Here is an 8,589-nt window from a genome sequence, read left to right as displayed (position 1 = left end):
TCTTCAAAAGTCCCCTACGTGAAAAGCACAATAGAGATACAATCAAAGATCATTAAACTTTGTGAAAACTATAAGCATTGACGAGGCATTCGTAACTATGAAAAGCATGATACTCTTGCCAAGAATTTACTTAACGTGATTGTGACTAGCAACCTTTACTACTTGTGAAAATAAGTTCATAACGATTAGGTGAAATTCACTTATATTCTAGCATCAAATTCATGCATGTAAATTAAGCGTGCACTCTCAACCAACATACACAAATCAGTTTTTATACGAACGGATAAGTAAATTGAAATCACAACTTATGAAATCACAACCGAAGGTAATCAATTCATATTACAAATATATTCATGGCTTTGAATTAACCTCTAGCCAAAATAAATTTAATTACACATTATTAAAACAAAAATAAAATAGAAGTTTGAAAAGATTTAACCGAGAGAGAGTGAATTGGCGCTCCACAGGTTCTGCTCTCTATTTCTCGCACTGCACAATTCTTTTCTTGGTTCTCCGTGCTGATGCCTTTGCTGCCAAGAGGCAGATTTTTGCTCTCTGTCCTCGAGGCTAATGCCTCCTCTCGGTTTCTTTTCTCCTGCACAGCAGCAAGTGCTGCTTCTCTCTGACCTCCTGGTTTCTCACTCCCGTCTCCTCTCTGCCTCCTGCGCTCTCTGCGAGCTGCCCAAAGGCAGCTCCCCTCTCCCGCTCCAAGACCCCCCTTCTCACCCGTTCGTCTGACTTCTTTTATTCTCGCACACCTTCTTTGGATTCTTTTTCCGTCCCCCGTGTGGACTCCTCCATTTCCTCTGCTTTGCCAGTTGTTGTCCCCTAATTCTTCTGACTTCCTTGGATCCCTTTGTCGCTGACCTGCTTTCCTCCAGCTGCAAAGGCAGCTTGCTTTTCTCTATATTCTCCTCCCGATGCTCTCCTTTTATTTTCATTTAGTTTCTAGCAGCCCTACATAGCAGAAAAATAAGTTCTTTGGATCATGTTACTCCTACAAACACAATATATCAAAAGTATCATAAATACTTAAAGTTTCCAAATAAATTAGACAAGAAAAGATATATAAAATGATGAAATATATAGTTTAAATATTGGTTTACCATTTAGCGTCACAATGGGTTAGCAATATTGTAATTTAAATTTGCTTTTCACGAATAAAATTTCACTTGTTCTATTTTTATTTTCTTTGCATAACAAATCCTATAAACACAAAAATAACGTAAATAGCTCAAAAATATAAGGAACTAACCAAGAAAAGACGAGTGAATTTAAAGTAAAAATATATATAAATATGATCCGATCAATGCACTTAAAAACAAAACATTAACCATGAAATTCAAAGCCTAGTAGGTTGGTGAACCAAGACTCAACTCAAATAAAAGTGAGTTGAGAAATTTATACCTTTTTAGATTCCTCTTTGCATAAGCAAAGGCTAATCACCCAAAGAGAGGGCCTTCATTCCTTGCATCTTAAATCTATGGATTTGGATGGATGAAAAGGTTTCTCCAAGTTCTCAAAATAGAGAACCTCTAAGTCTCCACACCAAGGTTAGATTGGAGAAGAAATGAGTGACCTTGGAGGAGTGGGATTGCTAGCTAATCCCTCCAAGGGGCCGGCCTCTTTAGAGAGAAAGGAGAGCTTTGTGTTCTCTCCAATTTTCTAAAAAGAAACCCTAAATGAATTTTGGCTATAAAGTCCTTTATATAGTCCCTTCAAATAAGTGACCTAAAGAACCATAAGGCCATTCTTCTAACTTGGCCGGCCACTTTAAGGGATTTGGGCTTTTGGGCCTTTGTGAATCTTTATTCATTAAGTTGTCATACAAATTAAGTCCATGGGCTTTGACGTTCGAAGCCCATTGGGCCTTAAAGTCCAAAACTATCCCGATGTCTTTAACGAACTTATTCGTTTGATTAATTAACATATTAATTAATCCTTGCCATCAATAATTAAACTATTTAATTATTCTTACTCATCTCCATTGTTTCTTCAATCACCACCTTACACGGTGTACGATCCATTAGGTTCCTTTTAGCGAGGCAGTGGGCGATTAAAACCATTTCAAATCGATTGTGAATTGAAACTTACTTTCAATTCTCCCTTTAGTGATTTCACATGTTTAGGGCTTCCACAAACCATGAGTGACACCTAGCATCATATCATGGTTACCCAAGCTAATCAGAAGAGGTGGGGAACCTATTCAGTTTAGGATTACAAATGCAATACGGTCTTTCTCTAATACAATACTCTTGACCACATTGTTTGGTTTGATAGTTTATTCATGTCTACTATCCAATGTGATTCGTTTACTTATATGATTACCTTGAATGTGATTTGGAAACGACTTCCTAAATCTCATTCACACTCTGATCAGAGATTCTTAATCATATCATAGAGTATTCTCCCTCAAACAGTTTGAAGGTTAGAGATCCCTTGTTGCGCATTCACTTGCCTCCATGGCTAAGTGGCTTAACCCCAACTATGCCGTGGACACCCTCCTTTTGGAGTGACTTTTGACATAATCAAAGATCAAGGACTTAACCACAAGACAACTATGATGCCTCAGGTCAAAGGACTACTTTGCATTATCCCAACCTTGAGTTCTCATGTGACATGAATATGAGAACTCTTCGTTGATCGTGTTCAGTGAACTCATTCTCTATTAAGCACCTACGTACTTGTCTTGATGTCACACACACCAATGACTTGAGACTAGTCACTCTCCCTGAGAGAAGACACAGCACGTACTGATCTTAACGTACTGTCAATGCCCAATTGGCAATCCTATGATCAGGAACGTTTAGGATGTGTCTACGAAAGAATGGTCTCATGAATCTAACTTCTTTAGATTGCATTCTCCCAATCACATATTCCTTGGACTTATCGTTTAAGCATATAACATTTATATGAGACGGCTCAAACAATAATCTTTGCCCTTTATATTTAAACTACATTAGTTTAACTTTGTGAAATGTCCATAAAGTATCATCATATGATTGGTTTTAGGGCACATTTCCAACAATCTCCCACTTGCACTAGAGCCAATCAGCTTGGTCATCAGTGATGATACCTCTTCTGTAGTCATTTCATAAATGGCTGAGTAGTAGGCCTAGACAATGGATATCTATATGTTATCCATAAAAGCAACCTTGAGAATAACGACGTCACCATTATACATGATTCTCAATCATGTGGTTTAGTCTCTCATATGAGTTCGGATCTTGATGAGACCTTGATTCCCTGGCTTGAGCTATCGCCCCATTAGTGTCATAATGTCGATACAGTAGATACACTTTCTGGTTGGAACCGAATAGAGAGTTCATAAATGAACTTTCCCATCCAAACAACATTGTTGTAAGCATCCATAAAGCTCAGGAGTTCGCACCCTGTCCTAGAGTCTATAAGTCTGTCTATGAGAGGAAGAGGAAAGCTATCCTTCGGGCATCCGTTGTTTAGGTCGGTGTAATCGACACACATTCTCCACAAGACCTTTTGGAGCATAAGACTTTCCTTGGTCGGATTCTTCTTAACAAGGACAACATTTGCTACCCATGTTGGATAATTAACTTCGCGGACGAAGCCTATGCCTTTGATTTTTTCAACTTCTGCCTTCATTGCCTCATACCGTTCAGCGTCATAAGATCTTCACTTCTGTCTCACTGGCTTGGTCTTGGGGTTAATACTTAAGCGATGACAGATTATATCAGGAGAGATGCCTGGCATGTCCTCGTATGACTAGGCGAATACCTCAGTGTTCTCTTGAAAAAAAGAGATCAATGCCAACCGAATAGATGGTGACAAGGTGGTACCAATCTTCACCATGCGATCTGGATAATATTTTGAGATAGAGACATTCTCCAACTTTTCAGCGGGTTGTGCTTGCTAGGTGAAAGAGTCATCTCGAGGATTGTCGGGTTGACTGTTGCCACCGTGAAGATCCAAGTTTGCTTCGTCTGGGCTGGTCTTTATGACTTGGTCATGTATAGAAAGGGTTTCCTTAGGCACATACAGGTGCTGTTGCTTAACCGAAGTGTTGTAACATGATCGTGCATTAAGTTGATCTCCTCTGATGTAACCATTGCCATAGGGGGTTGGAAATTTCATCAACAACATATGTGTGGTTACTATGGCCTTGAGATTATCGATACCTGTGCGTCCGAAGATGACATTGTATGTCGTTGGGCAATCAACCACCAGGAAGTTAGTGGTAATGGTAGTTGTATAAAGGCATGTACCAATGGTGAAAGGTAAGTGTATGATCCCCAAAGGTTGCATGATATCACCGGAGAAGCTTATCAAAGGGGAAATCGAGCGGTCGAGCAAGTGTTCAGCTACATTAAGTGCCCTGAAAGCTTTAGCAAACATGATATTAACCGAAGCCCCCGTCAGTTCCAGGGGCTAGCTAGTACAACCAATCTTTAGCCTTTTCCAAGAGAGAAAAGGGAAAAGCTTTCATTTTCAGAATGCTCCCATCAACATTCACAGGGGTCATGCTCGAACAAATAACCTCGAACTCCTTCAAATGTTTATTAGGATCTTCCATGGACAACCCATGGAACTTAGGAATATGATGCAATAAACTGGACTTTAATTTGAACTCATCGGTCTTGTTTTGGGCCGCCCTTGGATATTGAATGCATAAAGGCAGAGCATTGTCCAATCCCGAAGTGGAAAGTCCTTGCCGTGGCCTCCTCTTGCTCTTCTACTTTGTCTTCTTCAAGATCTTGTGCAGGTTGAGATGGTTGGGGATCTTGTTGATTACTTGCTCGTCTCAAAGTTCGTTCAAAATCGTCGTCAAAGTCAAAGATGTGCTTATGAACAGGTTGAGAACTTGGAGTCATAAACCACCTAAAACAAGAAAACAAGTAAAATCAGCAACTAGGAACAAAAACACATGAAAATAAACAAAAATAAATAACAAGGGATTAGCAAAGTTGCTAATCCCCGGCAACGGCGCCAAAAACTTGATGCGAAAATTATCTTAACATACAAATTTAACCGTGACATCACTAGTTAACCGTGACATGTATGCAAATAACTCGATTTCCAGTTACTACTTCATTGAATTATGAATGACAACGCCCCAAATTAACCGTGACATCACTAGTTAACTCTTAGATTTTCCTTGTTTTATTGGATTGGATGACATCATTCGACAACCCAAAACATTCTTCAAAAGTTCCCTACATGACATCATAATAGAGATACAATCAAAGATCATTACGTCTAATGAAAATCATAAGCATTGACAAAGCACTTGCAACTATGACACCATGTGACTCATGCTAGGAATTGAACTTAACGCGATTGTTTATAAGCGACCTTCACTACATGTGAATATAAGTTTGTAACGATAATGTGAAACTTCCTTATATTCTAGCAACGGATTTATGCATGCCAATTAAGTGTCGAACCTTAATTAACAAGTGCAAATAAGTTATCAATCAAATAGTTAAGCCAATTGCATTCACGATTCAAGAGTTCATAACTGGAATTTATCAAATTATATTGCACACATAGTCATGGCTTTGATATCACCCCTAGCCAAGAGGGGTTTAGCCACTCATATTTACAACAAAATGAAAGGAAATGAATTTAAACATTAGAAACAAAGGAAAGAAAAAACCTAAACACTCCAACGATCCAAGTTGGACAGCAAGCACGTCCAAGCACTTTCGTTCCCTTCCTTTGCTACGGCACAAGGTGTTGGTGAGTGTTTGAAGGTTTGTTTGTATGGAGGAATGGATGTGAAAAAGAATGGATGTGTTTGGATGAAGGTTGTGTTGAAATGGGAGTGAATGATCTAACAAAGTATGAACTCAATTTATGTTACACACACTTCCTTTTATAGAGGAAGTGTATGGCAATGCAGGGGAACATGGAGTGGTGTAGCAATTGAGTGCAATGATGCATGAAATTTGAAATGATGGAGGAAACAAGGAATAGTGTAGCAATTGAGTGCAATGATTCAATGTAATAATGCATGAAATCTGAAATGATAGAGTGAACAAGGAATGATGTAGCAATTGAGTGCGATGATTCAATGTAATGATGCATGAATCTAAAATGATGGAGGGAACAAGGAATGGTGTAGCAATTGAGTGCAATGAGTGGTGTTTGAAATGATTCAAAGGTGAAAATGAAGTGATGATGCAAAGCATAGGGGGTAAAATTGAGTGGTGTTGCAGCTAGGGAACATGAATGATTGTTCACATGGTAATGAAAGGAAAGGGAGGTGAAATGATGCAACAAATGAGTCAATGGAGGGAACATGGATGATGATGCACGGCATAGGAATCCAAAAGGAGTGCAATGGTGGTGCACGACAATGATGGAAAGGTGAATGGTGGTGTGACACCCCTTTATGGCTGAGCTTTTTTTCCTTTTTACATTAATTCTTCTTTCTCTTTAACACATTCCTAGCCTCTTTAGTCTTCAATTTTGTCCATGCACCTTGCTCCATGCATGTGTTATTCATTCAAAGCCCAAAACTGCTCCAAAATGCACCAAAATGCATCTTATTTCTTCATAAGGCCTATAGACCTACAAACACACGAAAATAGCTTAAAATACATAATTAACTAAGAAATAACAACATAAATGCATGAGAACAAGCTAACTCAGTCGCATAAATATGCTCATATCATCAATCAACATAAACATTCATGAGCATCACTCATGTTAATCAGCTTTAAAAGCTTCATTTACAGAGGCTCTAGCTTCAAAAGCATCATGTACAAAAGATCCAGCTTCGAAAGCTTCATTTACAAAGCTTTAGCTTCAAAGCTTCACTTGCAAAGCTTCACCTACAAAGCTTCAGTGCAGGATATACAAATACCGCCTCTGAACAACTGCTACTTCGGCCCATACATGGATTCAATTTGAAGTCTTCAGCCAACATACCCTATTGACTGAAGACTTGGGGGACTACATTATGTACCATATATTGGGCCTCAACTAGGCCTCATGAAAATACTTGGGGGACTTAGCCCATTATCAATGTACTGAAGATCGAGCCCTTATTCTATAAAAGGGACTCCCTCACTTTCATTAGAGAGCACTCATGAAAAAATACTTAGGGGACTTAGCCCATCACTTATGTATTGAAGAGCGAGCCCTTATTTTATAAAAGGGACTCCCTCACTTTCGTTAGAGAGCATCGCCACCAGCTGAGCAACCGCCTCACCGCGAGCATCATTCATAACCCATCATTTATGTATTAAGGAGCGAGCCCTTATTCTATAAAAAGGACTCCCTCACCACCATTAGAGAGCATCACCGCCTACTGAGCAACCGCCTCGTTACGAGCATCAACTCTAGCCCATCATTTATGTATTGGGGAGCGAGCCCTTATTCTATAAAAGGAACCCCTTCACCTTCAAGCGTCACAAGCCAAGCCAACCAAGGCAACATAAGCCACAAGCGGAGCAGCCTCGCAACATGTGCTACTTATAGTTGAGCATCATTTCACTTTGAGCATTGCCATATATCGAGCATCAGTTCAAGACAGCATCTAGTTACTTCGGCCCATACATGGACTGAATTTCAAGTATCCAGCCAAAAGACTCTCTTGACTGAAGACTTGGGGGACTACTGTTTATACCATACTTAGGGCCTCCGTATTTAGACCTTGTATAAATACTCGGGGGACTCAAATGTAATTATGTAATAAAGGAAGGGGGCAAATATGTAAAAAGGGGAGGAGCCCTTATTCTATAAAAGGGCATCCTCACCCTCACAAACCCTAAGCCTTTCCTATCTAGAGCAAAGCTCTCACACTCTCTCCCTTACAAATACTTTCAGAGAAATACAATCAGTGTGGACGTAGCCCAAACCGTGGGGTGAACCACGATACATCTTGTGTTATTTACATTTTTTGCAAATTCACGGCCGAATTTATGTTGTTCCAAGACCTCCGGTTTTGTGCATCAACAGATTCCAATATGATCATTCTTGGAGAATGCGACGAAAGTGTCGTCAATCACTTCAAATTTTTGTTATGCGATACATTGAGGGCTTCTTGGGTTTTCTTTTTTCTCTTCTTGGATGTGTATCCAAGGTATTTTGATTCATCGAAGATAATATTGACTAGTATAACCTTATGTTGTGGCGGTTTTTCGTCATCCCGTTTCTCGATCTGCTTCATCGCGTTGCGGGTGATGAACTTGTCAACCTTTTCCTCCTCGGCAATTTCTTGAGGTAGGTTTTCCATTTCCAGCATGTCTCTAGAGTGGCACACACCACATGATACAAATAGTAGAGTGAATGTCATTTTCTAGGGATTACTTTTCAAAAGAGGTGGTCTCTCAAGCCAGAGTTCGTATTTGGTCGCTTCATAGATTAGGGGGACTGGCATAGTGAACTTGGTGAAAGTCCTTGGTTGAGTCTTCATTTGTATAGTGCGACTTGCATTTGTCATCATCCTTAGGCTTTGACAAGCCCTTATGGTCTGCGCCTCTATGAGGGGTTTCTGTGTTCGTCTTGTAGGTATCAACAACTTCATTGATGCAGTTCTTATCATCCGACAATGAAGGAAAATTTTATTATTCTAAGTTCATGGAGCAACATATTACATGCATTTAA

The 8,589-nt window shown here is 39.6% G+C and overlaps 1 long non-coding RNA gene across 1 annotated transcript; it reads right to left on the bottom strand.

Annotated features, from left to right (window-relative positions):
* Positions 1 to 256: 256 nt before the first annotated feature.
* On the bottom strand, positions 257 to 1,310 carry LOC126605455 (uncharacterized). The gene is made up of 2 exons (XR_007616959.1): positions 1,256 to 1,310; positions 257 to 997 (listed from the first exon to the last, which is right to left on the bottom strand). It is a non-coding gene; the product is annotated as an uncharacterized LOC126605455 (long non-coding RNA).
* Between the last annotated feature and the right edge of the window lie 7,279 nt (positions 1,311 to 8,589).

Source organism: Malus sylvestris, chromosome 15, assembly GCF_916048215.2.
Source record: "Malus sylvestris chromosome 15, drMalSylv7.2, whole genome shotgun sequence".
NCBI classification, from domain to species: domain Eukaryota; kingdom Viridiplantae; phylum Streptophyta; class Magnoliopsida; order Rosales; family Rosaceae; genus Malus; species Malus sylvestris.
The sequence above is the reverse complement of the archived record's forward strand: the minus strand, read 5'-3'. Positions and strand labels throughout refer to the sequence as shown.